This window comes from Doryrhamphus excisus, chromosome 19 (assembly GCF_030265055.1).
Source record: "Doryrhamphus excisus isolate RoL2022-K1 chromosome 19, RoL_Dexc_1.0, whole genome shotgun sequence".
Lineage (NCBI taxonomy): Eukaryota > Metazoa > Chordata > Actinopteri > Syngnathiformes > Syngnathidae > Doryrhamphus > Doryrhamphus excisus.
In genome coordinates, this window is record NC_080484.1 from 8725879 (window position 1) to 8740906 (window position 15028).

General features: G+C 42.2%; 1 long non-coding RNA gene across 1 annotated transcript in view; it reads left to right on the plus strand.

Annotated features, from left to right (window-relative positions):
- Positions 1-15028, plus strand: part of LOC131107541 (uncharacterized) — a 65518-nt gene that overhangs the window by 572 nt on the left and 49918 nt on the right. Inside the window, exons 2-3 of the long non-coding RNA XR_009120269.1 lie at positions 2937-3085; positions 5681-5769. This is a non-coding gene — a long non-coding RNA (uncharacterized LOC131107541). The remainder of the gene's footprint in view (positions 1-2936; positions 3086-5680; positions 5770-15028) is intronic.

Consider the following 15028-nt stretch of genomic DNA (forward strand, 5'->3'; position numbering starts at 1 on the left):
GGTCAGCAAATCATATTCTCACTCAGTACAAAAACCTCCAAAACCAAGGAATTGTGATTCATTTGACATAGAAACAGTGGGGACATTGTTGCCTTCCTTATATTAAGGTCACATGGGTGTATGTCTGTTTGAAATGTATATACAGTAGATTGGAAATACCTCTAAATATATACTGGTGTGTTTTCGTACATTATTTGAACATTTGAACTGAGCTTAAGGACTTTGCTTGGGTCTAACCTACAAGAGATTCTTTGTGGTATACAAATCTCTTGAGCCCCCTTTTCTCCATGCATTATACTTCAATTCACTTTGGTATGGCACGTGGCTTTTGTTTTTATTGTTAAAAAGTGATCCCCAACATTTTTGAGCTTGTTTCCTGTCCCGTTGTACATAACCGTGGTGCATTCAAGGGTCGCTAAAGTGTGAAAACCTAATGCTTGATGGAAAAACATTAGCATTGAAACATTCATTGATTCATTTTTTACTGCTTATCCTCACAAGGGTCGCGGGGGGTGCTGGAGACTATCCCAGTTGTCTTCGGTTGAGAGGCGGGGTACACCCTGGACTGGTTGCCAGCCAATCACAGGGCACATATAGACAAACAACCATTCACTCTCACATTCATACCTATGGACAATTTGGAGTCGCCAATTAAACTAGCATGTTTTTGGAATGTGGGCAGAAACCGGAGTCCCCGGGGAAAACCCACGCATGCACGGGGAGAACATGCAAACTCCACACAGAGATGGCTGAGGGTGGAATTGAACTCAGGTCTCCAGCTGTGAGGCCTGCCCGCTTACCACTCGTGCAGCCAGCATTGAAACATAAACGTGTAAAAGTTGTGGGTTTTCTTACTGTGACTCTGACCTGAAAGCATGTATCGCTCTTCTCAACGAGCAGCATGTACCCTCATACATCTAAAAGTACTAGTAGTAGTTCATATATTATTCGCTCTTGAGTCAAAGATTAATTAGAATTTTTTTCCCATGGCCAGAAGGGTTAGGAAGTGGAGGAATTTAGCCCTGATCTGCCGTCGCTAAATGTTAAGTGGCCTGTGTACCTCCGTGTGGGGCACAGGAAACATGGACGTCAGCGTAAGACCTCCAAGGCTGTGCACGAAATGGAAATGTCACAGTGATAAGGACCGCACCTTTCTGTCACGACGTGTGTGTGTGTGTGTGTGATGGGTCGGAAGTATACAGATGGGGGTGTGCTGTATATTCACAACATGAGTTACAGAAAGCACGCTCATACATGTGCTTTTCCACTGTTTGTGTGTTTTTAGTGTCACTAAAGCCAACCACTGTATAGTCACTAAGTATGAAGGTAAAGTTGTTAAAATGTTCAAAATGTCTTCTTAAAAAGTTAAATGTTTATACATTTTCATTTCGTCATATTATTCCCATAATATTTTTACTTTATTCCGATATAAATTTTTCCCATTCTTTATTTTGTTTTGCTTCTTTCTCAAATTATGACTTAAAAATGCTTATAGTTTTTTCCAATATTTAAACTCAATGCTACAAAAGGGACCTTATTTTTCTTCATATTCTGAATTTATTCTTGTAACAATTTTTCCCTTTAGATTACAACCTGTTCTGAATATTTAGACTTTATACATATAAATTTATCGCTGATTTGTGTTGATTTTGCTTTTTCTTTATTTTTAATTTATTTTTAGAATGTGCTAAGGGCCACCCCATGTTAGTATGACACTGCTACCTAGTGGTGTATTGCGGGTATTGCTGGGAGTTTGAATAAAACTTGATTATGCAAGACACAACTCTTAAAGCATTTAGCTGGTACTAAACTGATCCATAAATAAAGATAACTTGTTACAAATTTGGCTGCGTGGTAGACGAGTGGTTAGCGCGCAGGCCACACAGCTAGGGGACCTGGGTTTGATTCCTCTGTGTGTTGAGTCTGTATGTTCTCCGGGTACTCCGGTTTCCTCCCACATTCCAAAAACATGCTAGGTTAATTGGCGACTAAATTGTGAGTGTGAATGGTTGTTTGTCTAGATGTGCACTGTGATTGGCTGGCAAAGTCCAGGGTGCTGGGTGCTGGGATAGGCTCCAGCATACTCCCGTGACCCTCGTGAGGATAGACGGTACAGAAAATTCAAACAAATGCCTAAAATCAACTTAAAAGTGCATTTGCTCCACAACACTGCCATCTACTGGCGGCATTGGTAATGCATCCAGCAGCTTTATTTACCTCTGCATGCGCTTTCAAATGTCTGCTCCGCTACTCATGATTTAAGTAAAATAATTAAGAAATTACCAGCTTCTCTCCAATTATAGCTATCTTCCAATGCATGCCCCCGTTCTCCTTGCGGTTTAGCTAAATAAACACCCCCCCGCTCTCCCAGTCTCGTATATGTCAGTGCCTACCAAAGTGCATGACGCTCCCAGTGATTTAAAGCAAGCGTACACACAGTGTGGCCTCAGCCGAAGGTGCCGTTGAGAAATGAGGGCCCTGAAGAAAAAATAAAGCACAAGGGCTCCTGTGAAGGCAAATGCAGCGGGTGGGGGAAAAAAAAGAAAACCTATTAAAAATCACCCAGAGCCAAAATCATGATGCTATATGCGAGCTATTGAATCGCCACCTCGTGTGTTAGCATGAATGAAGCCCTTAAAGGTGTCAGTTTTCAGTCAATAAACAGTGCGATCGGACGCACGGTTCAGTGGGAGTTGAACATGTGGGACCAGTAACTCGCACACATTGCCCCTACGGCCACTTTTATCAGGATGTATACATTAAAGTCACTATTCAGCTACACAAATCCAAACCTCTGCTGGCTTATGGCTTGTAACACAACCCTAGGCAAACACCAACGTTTCCCCAAAATACAGTAGCAATCAAAGCCGTGTTTGACATTCATAATTTTAGACGGAATATCACGCTATAATGTATTTTTTTTTTCATTTATGCAGCCAGGCATGATGATGGCTCCTGCTGCCGGACTGTCTGAGGCTATTGATGGCGTCTCCGTGTCATGCGGTGTTGGCGTACGCGCCTTGCCAGCTTCATCACGCCGGGCTGGTGTCGTGTGTGTGGTCAACAGGCGACGGAGGCACCGTAGGTGAGCGCTGGAGCTGCGGGGTCACGGCCCGTTTGGTATGGGAATGATCATATTTAATGGCTGACCTTGAATGAGTCTTTCTTAGAGTACACATGGCACGGTGTCCTCCAAAGACATATTAGCATACACTTAACACACTCACACACACTTAGAGCTCATCTTTCCACCCCCCCACCTCCACACCCGGTGGCCAAGGGCATATGGTAGGAGCTGGGCAGCAGATAAGAGGAATGTGTCAGCGTGCCGTCCTGAACAAACCATCTTTCATTCCTCCCTTTCTTCTCCATTCCTTTTCCTCCTGTTGCCCCCTCTCTCATCCCGCCTCCTCACCTCTTCCTTCTCGCTGACGGCTGGGCACAATTAGGAGCAGGAAAAAAAAAAGAAGAAGGGGCGCTGTTATATTTGCGGGTGACGGAGAAGAGGGGAGGAGAGGCATGGAATGGGCTTCAGATGGTCTCTCTCTCTCTCTCTCTCTCGGAATGAGGGGCTCCAAGGAGAAGAAGCGGAATGAAAGAGCCTCTTTCCTCTCTCCGCTCGGGCACTTCAGAGACGTGCTGTCTTACTCGCTTCTGCAGCGACAAAGGTGGTTTCCACCCAACTCTGCTTCCATTTATCTTTGGCTTCCTCTGCATACGCTCACACATTTGCACGGCACATGCATGCACATGCAGATACTCTGCAGTCGCTTTGATTCCTGATTGCTGTGGTTTCTGTGGCGGTATTAGAATACTTCCCCACACTGTTATAGGTTGACATAATAACCAATTCATTATAGGATTAACAGTATGTCGAGTTATGATGCTAATTGTCATCCATTTAGCAATTGGCTACCATGGCTTGGATGAGCGTGAATATTCATTCAATCATTTATTCTTTTTCTAACGCTTATCCTCACGAGGGTCGCGGGGGGGTGCTGGAGCCTATCCCAGCTGTCTTCGGGCGAGATTTGGTGTACAGCCTGGACCTGTCGCCAGCCAATCACAGGGCACATATAGACAAACAACCATTCACACTCGTTAGATTACTAAAATACTAATTTTGCTCCATAAACGCTGGACTCTTCTTGCTCTGTGTGGATGAAAACAGTCTGTGCCTCATTCCAAGCAAAGCGGAGCTAATAACATCGCTTATTAATCAACTCCATGCACTTCATTCTGTCTCTCAAGCTCCCAAGAAAATGCACCACGGGAAACGGGAATTTTGCAGTTGTTACCGTTAATTCCGGGCTATTGAATCCACCTGAATAAAATCTGTACCCACCAAATTCATTAATTCATTAATTTTCTATCGCTTATCCTTGCGAGGGTCGCGGGGTGCTGGAGCCTATCCCAGCTGTCTTTGGGCGAGAGGTGGGGTACACCCTGGACTGGTCGCCAGCCAATCACAGGGCACATATAGACAAACAACCATTCACACTCACATTCATTTCATACCTATGGACAATTTGGAGTCTCCAATTAACCTAGCATGTTTTTGGTATTTGGGAGGAAACCGGAGTCCCCGGAGAAAACCCACGCATGCACAGGGAGAACATGCAAACTCCACACAGAGATGGCCGAGGTTGGAATCAAACTCAGGTCTCCTAGCTGTGAGCCCTGCGCGCTAACAGAGTGAATATACACATGGCTATTGTGCAGAAGTCAGTGTTGGGGAATGGGGAATAGGGAATAGCACATTTCCAGCTGCTATAATTAGCACGCTGTTCCATAGGCACCCCCCCTCCTTGTCTCCTGTCCAACAGGAGCGTTTCATCATTATCTGCTTCGCTATCGCTACAAGGAGGACAGCTCCGCTTCCATTCCAACAAGTCTTTTTATAGGCTCCTACGTACATTGTGTTACACACTCACTGTGTCAAGGGCTCGGGGTGTAAGAGTTCCCAGAGTCAGGCGACACACTTATCCTTTCATTGTACGCTCAAACACTCACGCCCTTGACCGGCCCACCTTTCAAGGGCACCGTGCTGGCATATCTCACAATTGGCACATACAAATAGACACAAATATAGTTGTGTGAAGAACCCCTTCCCCCCCAAACCTTCCCGTTTACATGAAGTGTCTTACGTTACCGATAAGTGCAGCGCTACTGACAAGGGTCACAATGGACCACATAAAGCAGGAGTGGGGCAAACTACCACCCGGGGGCCACATGCGGGCCACCAAATGTGTCAATCTGGCCCGCCAGTTGCTTTCTAAGTATTTCAAATTTTAACACCCAAACTGGCAACATGACTTGCAAGTCGGATGTCTTATTTAGTATAAAAAAACAACAAAACTGTAAAATTAAATGACATAGTTTGATGTGGTCTGATGGTTTAAAGTGCACCTGAAAAAAGGGACACGAGAACATACAGATGATAGTATAACACTTTTACAGATAAAATTAGACAAATAATTCAAGGAAAATTATAAGTATTAAATAGTGTGTGTTTGTCTGTTAAATATATGTTCGGACAATATATATATATAATATATGCCCTGACATAAGGGATGTCAATCTTTTTGATGGATGATTCGATTCCAGTTTAGATACGCAGGTAATGATGCAATATATTTTAAAGGGGACTGATGATCTGTTTTCCACTTTTCTGACCCAGAAAACTGGACATGGGCCAGTATGCAGCTGGACTAGTCGACAAGAACGTCTGTTCGTGAAGCCTGATACCTTTTCAACATTAAGCAAACCGTAAGTAACAACTTATCCTATGTTCTATGTGTCCTAACTGTGTTTTATTTATTTATTTTGTGTAAGTCATGGAGCAATGACGCTTGTCTGTATAGCATTATAGAGTGTGCATACAGGGATTTTTTTTTTTTTTTTTTAGTACTGCAAAAAAATTAGAAAACGCAGAAATGTTAAAGCTACTTACCATTAATAGGCGTCTTAAATAAGGATCGACCGATACATCGGCTGGCCGATCAGGTAGCGGCACAAGAAATCGGATCGTTTTCACAGTAAGCACGAAATCCAAAGAAATACTAATGAATAGGTGCAGATTCTGGAAGAACTTTATCGCTTTCTGTGCTGATTGTCGTGTTGTGGACTCTAGCGGAGCAAAATAGGTCCCCCTTAAAATCAGAACGATTTGATGCAGTGTAGAAATTCGCTAAATATGTGAAATAAGTTTTCCATCTCCTTTTTAAACGGGTAGCTTTTACATAATCACTCTGTGGCACATTCCCAGACTTGCAGCAACAATGTTCCAAAAAAAGACACTTAACGCCCAAAGTGGATTGAATGTGATACCCACTGTAAGCTACGCTGCGCTATATAAATGTACGTTTAGCTCACACGCCAGTCCTCAGGCCCCCCGAACAAAAAATAAACCGCCAATTAACAGCGTCTGACACGAGCTGGAATTCCACTGCGTTGCTTTTGTGTTTATTAGCTGACCCGCGACCAGCGCAGTGTTGGTTTAGCACTGCTGTAACAACGTCCCTGGAGTTGTGCGGCCGATCCGCGGACGAGACATCTGTGAGGTTTGTAGGCACTTTGTGTTTTTACAGCCAGTGTCAGTTCCGAAGTTCAGGGTTGGCGCTGTAGGAGGGGAACTCTGATGCAGTCTAAACATCGGTCATGACATCTCGTCCCTGTCGGGCGCTTGGGCCTTTTCTGACAAGAACATTCGACGTCAGCAGGACTTTGGGGTTGGTTTTAACGTAAAAGTCATGAAATTTTGTTGTTGTTTACATTTGTTTACATCAGGGGTCTCAAACACGCGGCCCGCGGGCCAAATGTGGCCCGCAGGACACTAGTTTGAGGCCCCCTCCTTGATATGAAAGTTTAATGTTAGTGCGGCCGCGCAAGTTTGATATGGATGCTGTATGGTATCATGTACCCAGAAAAAATTATTACGTTTGGTTAATGTTCATGTTAAAGGTTAAATAACTGTTAATAGTTATCCTCCCTATCCGTGTGGAAGTGGTATGTTTTTGGCTATTTAAGTTTAAAGGAAATAACTTGAAGGCTACCGTGTAGATCGCTAGCTCTCTAGTTTGCGAGTTAGCATGTGTCTCAAGACCCTGCAGTTGCGCAATATGTTGTAAATAAAAAGAGTATAAATGTGACTATAGTCGTGTTTTGTCATGTCTACAGGGCTCTAATAATACTTTGTTAATTTTAATCTGAAAAAAATAATTTGTCTACCCACCAACTATATGTGGTTTCTTAAGTTTTTATTATTTGCAGTTTTATTATTATTATTATTATATTTATTTATTACTGATTAATTGATTTTCTTTATTCTTGATTTGTTTATTTATATTTCATCTTATTTTGTGCATAAAAATAAAAATTAAGATATTTGAGAACAGTGGAATGTTTTATCAGAGCTTTTATTGTAGAAAATCGGAACCAAAGCACTGAAAAAGTTTGTATATTTTTCTGTTTTTAATAAATGCGTTTTTTTTTTTTTTTTTAAACCTGATGCGGCCCAGCCTTGCCCAGACCCTAGCTCCAGTGGCCCCCAGGTAAATTGAGTTTGAGACCCCTGGTTTACATGGCGGCAGCGGACAATGATAGAAGGATTTAGGGATTGCTTCCAACAGAACTGGTTTTAGCCGTTTTGGTTATATATTTAGCTGTGTATTCTCATTATCGATGCACATACAGTCAACCCTTGCAACTTTGTCATTCGAAGGTTTCAGAGTCAAAACTAATGAACAAATGAAACTAATGAAATGAACAAAAATACAAACACTAGGCATTCAGAGGACTCATTCAATATATTCAATATAATGTGGAGTATGTTTGAGTACCATTGGAAGTATGCTGTCCAGAAAAAAACAAGGCACTCTCCCCATGCTAACGTGTAACTCTTATTTATGTCTTATTTACTGTTGTTATGTCTACTATATTATGTAAAACAATTGTGAAGGTTACTATAGGGGTGTTATTTTGCTGTCTAGAGGTCTCTAATGTTAAACTGGTTTTGTATGTGCTCACTGAAAATATTCAATTTATGAATAAGGAATACTTCCTGGTGGAAATTCACTTATCAGGGTCGGGTCTTGAACAAGTTAACCACAATAAACAAGAGATTACTGTATTAATTTCCAATGCTTAGTGCATTTTGGTTGCCCTAATGTACACTAAGACAGTGGTCTCCATCTTTTGAGTGCACAATCAAACCTCTGACAGACCGTTACGGTAGCGCCAGTACTATAAAAACGATTTTTAAAACAAAGCAAAATATCAATTGTTTCTCACCACACACAAGTGGTTGGGTGCAAAACCATTTTCTTTCCTGTCTCCCTCTTATCCTCCTCATTGGCCTAGGAAGTCTGCATATGGCCCCGCCCACGGCCGGGTGGCTGGGGAACCCAGTCCTAAGATGAAGAAAGCATTTGTCGGGAGCTATATTTCCTATTCCACGCATGGGAGTGGGTCGAAATTCCTGTTTGCTTCCATTAAATCCTGCGCCTGTTGGTCATGGCGCTCGCAAGGTATCGCAGCACGCCACTGCTGTGAATGTCAGTGACCCACTGGGTGGTCATGTTCGTCAGGTGTGCCATAAAGTGACGCTGACGCTGAAAAATTTTTTGGGCAGACTCCAGGAAAATGCTGCTCAGCTTTTTTTTTTATTTTATTTTTTTTACTTCCCATTCAATTACAACATGAATAATTATTGGTGACTTTGGGTGTTCGTACGTGCAGTGTAGGGTTTACTCTTCCTGAATGCTCCATTAGGTGATGGTTTTTATTTGACATTTAATATTCTCAGTCAGATGGCTGATTCTTGGTTTCAGTGGGACACAGCCAATATAAGTATGAGTGTGTGAATGAACCTATAGAAAAGAGGCCTGGATGTTTTGGACCAAATCCAGTCTGGGATACTTTTTAGTAACTTACTCCAAGTCGGAGAACTTGAAAAAAAAAGTCAACTCTTGTTGTCAAGTGTCTTGTCTGTGTGGTCCTCTTTCCACCATGTTCTTTACTTCCTCTTGTCTGATCTGTCATCTCCTCCACGAGTCTCAATCTTGTCAGTGCTCCTCCACGCCCTGTCCAAATACCGCAACCTAAGGCCCGCACATGAAGGTCGAAGTTCACCTGTCCCTCATGTGACCCCCGCATGACCTTCTCTGATGTGAATGACCACTAGCACAAAAGAGCCCCAGTAGTCTGTGGTCACTAAAGGGTTCTGGTCCGCCCGTTAGCCACAGTGGGGGAGGGGGGGGGTTAGATCGGGAAAAAGGTTTCTGGGTCAGGGGTCAGCGAGATGCCACATGCTCGGTCGTCTGTCACATGGTTTGGCCCTGCTCTGATGACAGTGTACGGCTTTGAGAGGCAAGACGCGGGTCCCCTGTCCCCTTCCCCCTCAGGGATGTGTGTGTGTGGGGGGGGCATCCAAGTTGGTCACAGTGTAGCCGCAATAATGTGTCGTGACTGGGATAGCCTTCATTGCCATAATAGTTTTTACAGTGGAACCTCTAAGGACAACAAACTCAGATTTTGAAACTATTTGTGGTCAAATAATTAATAATTAGTTTCACTCTCACTTTCCTCACTAAAGACCGTCATGCTCAAATTATTTCAAAAAGTCGTTTTCCCAATGAATTGGTAATGTAAATATAATCAAATGCCCATCCCTAGCTATGATAAAACCTTTATACTCTGGTGCCTTGGTTAACGTCAATCTGTCCAAGAAGGTCCGACTCAAACCAAAACAGACTCTAACCAAAGCAAATGTTCCTATACAAAATAATGTAATGTAATAATAATAATCCAATTTACCCATTCCAGACACTAAAATGTACTTTTGGCATGTAATTATGTGTATTAATACTTTTGCTTGGTTTGACTTTAATTGAAGTGTAAACAAATATTTAAATATAATTAAATATAGTAAATTAAATAAGTAGAAAATAATACATTCATTCATTCATTTTCTACCGCTTTTCCTCACAAGGGTCGCGGGGGTGCTGGAGCCTATCCCAGCTGTCTTCGGGTGAGAGGTGGGGTACACCCTGGACTGGTCGCCAGCCAATCACACGGCACATATAGACAAACAACCATTCACACTCACATTCATACCTAATTAACCTAGCATGTTTTTGGAATGTGGGAGGAAACCGGAATACCCGGAGAAAACCCACGCATGCACGGGGAGAACATGCAAACTCCACACAGAGGTGGCCGAGGGTGGAATTGAACCCTGGTCTCCTAGCTGTGAGGTCTGCGCGCTAACCACTCGACTGCTGTGCCGCCGAAAATAATACAAATATATAAAAATAAAAATGACTTAAAATAATACTTATTTCTATAATACTATCTATATATATTCTATATACATGACTTAAATGTTTAAAATAAAAATGACAAGTGTAAAAAAAAATCAAAATAAAAAAAAAACAAACAAAAAAAATGACTTGCTAAATAAAGTGGTTTGTAACTTAAAGACCAATGAATGACCAGGTTGAGCCCATTAGAGAATCCCTGCTGTCGGCCTGACTTTGTATAAATGTTGATGCCAACACCCGAATGATGATCACATTTGCTTTTTTCGTGGAGGTCACCCTGTCCAGACTCCCAGGGTAGGGCGCTGGCTTTACTGCTGAGGAGGTGAAATGTGAGCCCGCTCTCTCTCCTGGATCGATGGACTCGCCTTTGCTGTCGTCCCAGGAGTCCACTCGCTCTCGATCACTGTCACCGCTCCCCCTCCCCGTCTTCATGTTGGCACTCCATGCTTTCTCTTCATGAGCCTGTCCCCTCTTGGCTCATTTTCTTACACTTCTTTCCCTGTCAGTATCCTGACAATGCTTAACACAATCACAATCAGAATAACACAATCTGATTGATCAGAATTATCAGAGGTCGTATGAAATATTCAGCAGCAAAACCCCTTAATGACCAGTATCTGTTCACTACAGCTTTTATAAGATGCCCCGACATCCTGCCCCGCCCTCTTTTACATCCTCCATCCTGTTACGATGCCTTTGTTGGTTCCATCCTCGGGTTTTACTTTCCTCCGTATTGATTTGATTCGGAATCAACTGGTGTAAAGAATCTAAGGAAGCTTTTTTTATTGATGGATTCAACATATCCATGCAGGGATAAAGCAGTATGCACTTAACTGTTCCTATTGTGCACTGAAAGGGGTTGTATATCTGGTTTACTGCATGTCAGCATCATTAAATGCTCCTAATTGTCTGCACTATCTGAGCCTATTAGAATGTAAAGGGTAATAATTCAGAAGACTGGGGTTAATAAATGGTGTCTTTGCAGTATTTTAATATACTCGTTCACCCACCCATCTGTTTGACAGGGCAGAACTACTAATAGTTATTTTTTTGTTACATTTATTTCATAAAACATTTTTTACTATTATTTCACATTTTTACTATTACACTCACATGATTAATAATTATCAATAATTATGATTTATAGAAAATTTAAAAAAAATAATGACATGAATTATTATAATTATTGCTTGTAAATAAGAATGTTGTATATATACGTATATAAAAATAATTGCGTCATTATTATTCATTCATTTATTTTCTACCACTTATCCTCATGAGGGTTTTGGGGGGTGCTGGAGCCTATCCCAGCTGTCTTTGGGCAAGAGGTGGGGTACACTCTGGACTGGTCGCCAGCCAATCACAGGGCACATATAGACAAACAACCATTCACACTCACATTCATACCTATGGACAATTTGGAGTGGCCAATTAACCTAGCATGTTTTTGGAATGTGGGAGGAAACCAGAGTACCCGGAGAAAACCCACGCATGCACGGGGAGAACATGCAAACTCCACACAGAGATGGCCGAGGGTGGAATCGAACTTTGGTGTCCTAGCGGTGAGGCCTGTGCACTAACCAAGAGTGAATATACACATATATACACATTGTGCAAAATATTACAAACTAATAATTTAAATCAACATTCAATTATTAATTATTAATAATTATTAATAATTATTATCAATTATTAATAATTATTAATATTACCAATAATTATTAACAATTAATAATTAAATAATTGGTAATTAATTAATTAATAATTAATTATTGTTATTATTTATTTATTGTTATACTTAACAATTAATACTACTACTACTACTACTACTACTAATGCTAACAACAATAATATAATTATATTTATTTTAGTTTAATTCATATTTACTTTGTAAACATAAACTAGTAGAGTCAACAGCGCCCCTGCTGGTTACAGGCAGATATGTTCATTTTGCCTCAACTTGAAGACATGATTAATCAACGATCAGTACCACATTGTCAGCATATTTAAATATGTGTCAAAGTTTATGCCCATCACTCAATAAAAACAAATGATCTCCTGTCCGCAAGCTAGCTAACCAACAGGTGGATGACTGAAAATGCATGATATGTTGCAACCGTTTCAACATTTCAAATTTGGCAGAGATATACCCTTTATTCATCGACAGCGTCTTAGCATTTTGTTTGACATTTGATCTAAAGCCCTCCTAAATTCGTGGTAGGACAGCTGTTCCTGAGCAGCTGTAACCGTGGCCGTGTGTGTTAATCATCACTTTGCCTCGACCGCGCTGATGAAAAACAAAAAAAGAGAAGAATTCCAACTGTGAGTATTTTCCTGTAAACATTTTCTTGCGAGTGAGCGGCATCAATCCACCTCTGGCAGCGCTCCTCCCGGAAACAAGGATCACATCCAGTCAAAACAGGCCAGTGTTTGGTTTCCACCACAGAGCTCGGTCAGACGCCAGTGGCTAGACTCTCACTGTCAATGTGTGTGGGAGGCGGGGGGGGGGTGTTTGGGAGTGGAGGGGGAAGAACCTCTGCTCTCATGTGTGTGAGAATGAGACACAGGTGAATAGCATGCACCCTTGTATCTAATTTGTTAATTTGCCCGGGAGCAAAGAAAACCTTGACAGCCGCCTCCTGCAAACGCAGCGAGGCTTTCATCTCTTAACACGGTAATTGCCGTCCAGTTGTTCGGGCCGCACAAACGCAGGCGAGGACGCCCGTTCTCCTCAAACATATGTTACAGTGCTTTTGTAATGAGTTGAAAACTCCCATCTGTAGCGGCCTTTCTGCTTCCCCTTTCTTCTCCGGGTCAAGAATATCAGCCATTAATCATCACCTGGCTGTGTGACAGCCGCCTTTTCATTGGAGGTTTGATCCCCGGTGCTTTGACAGCTAGCTCTCACAGGTTGGTGTCGCTAGAGGGGCAGAAAGGTGGCGGCGGTGGGCGGTTGTGTGAAAAGGGAGGGGGGGGGTCGAACACACATCACAGGAAGCATAATTGAGCGTGAGTGAGCGCTTACTGGATCAGCAACCCAGGCTCCTGACTAAGCATTGTGTGTGTGAGAGAGTGTGTATGTATGTGTGTGTATCCGCCAACCTGGACCCCCTCCAAGCAGCCGGGAATATTTTTAATTTCCCTCCTACATCAGTCCTAAAGAATGTATTACCCCCCACCCCTCACCCCCCGTACCCGCTGGCCCACCTCTACCTATGCATGGCACACTCCGCCTCCTCTCCGCCTATCTCCCTTTCATTCACTCTTCCTCTGCTTCCCATTATCTTTATTTGAAATGCAGATCTATATTGACTCATCAGAAACACATGTGCAGATCATACATGGCAAAGCGGTGCGTTTAAGTGCGCATGCTTTCATTCTGGAAGTTGATATGTGGGTTCACTGTAAAACGGGCCCAGGGTGTACTCCGGAAATACCTGTAAATGAAAACCTGTATGGGTGGTGTTTTTATGTCGACCATGTCACCGGGGCTCACAATTTCTGATTTACCGCCATCAGAAGTAGGGAATGTTACTAAAGATGAGCCAGATGAGGTTTTGGAAGGGGCCCTTGGGAAAGACACAGGACAAGCTGGAGTGCCTATGTCTCTCAACAGGCCTGGGGGGAGCTGGACCAAGTAGCCGGAGTGGGAACTCTGGTCTTCCCTGCGTAGGCTGCTGTCCCTTTGGCTGAACTAGTACCTGCTTTTGTCAGTGAAGCCGTGTCATTAGCAAGTTTAGGCATGTCAAGTCAAGTCGAAAGGGTTACCACAGAGGATGCTATCACTTCACGGGGAAGACAACAGTGATTTGCAGCTAAAACAAGTTTTGAGGTCAATATCAGTCCAATACCATATCGTCATATTGTGACATGCAGTGTATATGATATATACACTGGTATAGTGATATGCAAGTGTGTCATAAAGACGAAGAAATATATAATACGAAACTTGGGTTTTAGCTGTATAACAGCTCATTGTGCACCAAATGTGTTTTGCTGTACTTTGACTAAATCTGTACTTGTCACAAATGTGACTAGCGTTATGCGCATATGCAAATGAGCCAACCTCTGTAATATTCTTGTTGTTTCTGCGGTTTCCCTGAAAATTCTGACAATAACGATTCCTTCTTTCTTAATTTATTTCAGACATGCATACTATGTTACATTATTCTTTCTCACATATACACTTACAATACAATACACTTACAATATATATATATGTGTATGTATATATATATATATATATATATATATATATATATATACACATACATGCACACACACAACACCTCATTACTACACATGTTTGAAAAGGAGCAGGAAGAAGCAAAGCTTATTAAATCCTACCCCTTCTCCACGCCATAGCAGTTACCAATTCAATAAGTGATTTTTTTCCACACATATAATCACAGAATCTTACATAAGACAAAACAACAAAAGAAGAGTGGGAACATCGGACACCCCAGCAAAACCCCAGGACATTACCGAACCACACCACCAACCCACCAGGCCCCGACCCCCCTAGCCCCTGAGTGCACCCACCAAGTGCCCAGCACCCCAGCAGTCCCCGCACATTCCAAATCTGAAATATGGCATAACGTCCAGGAACATAGGTAAGTTTCAGGAAAATGTCAGTTCCCGACTAAAACAAAAAAAGCATACATTTCAAGCATAACTTTCACTTTGACACATTTTTTTGGCTTTTA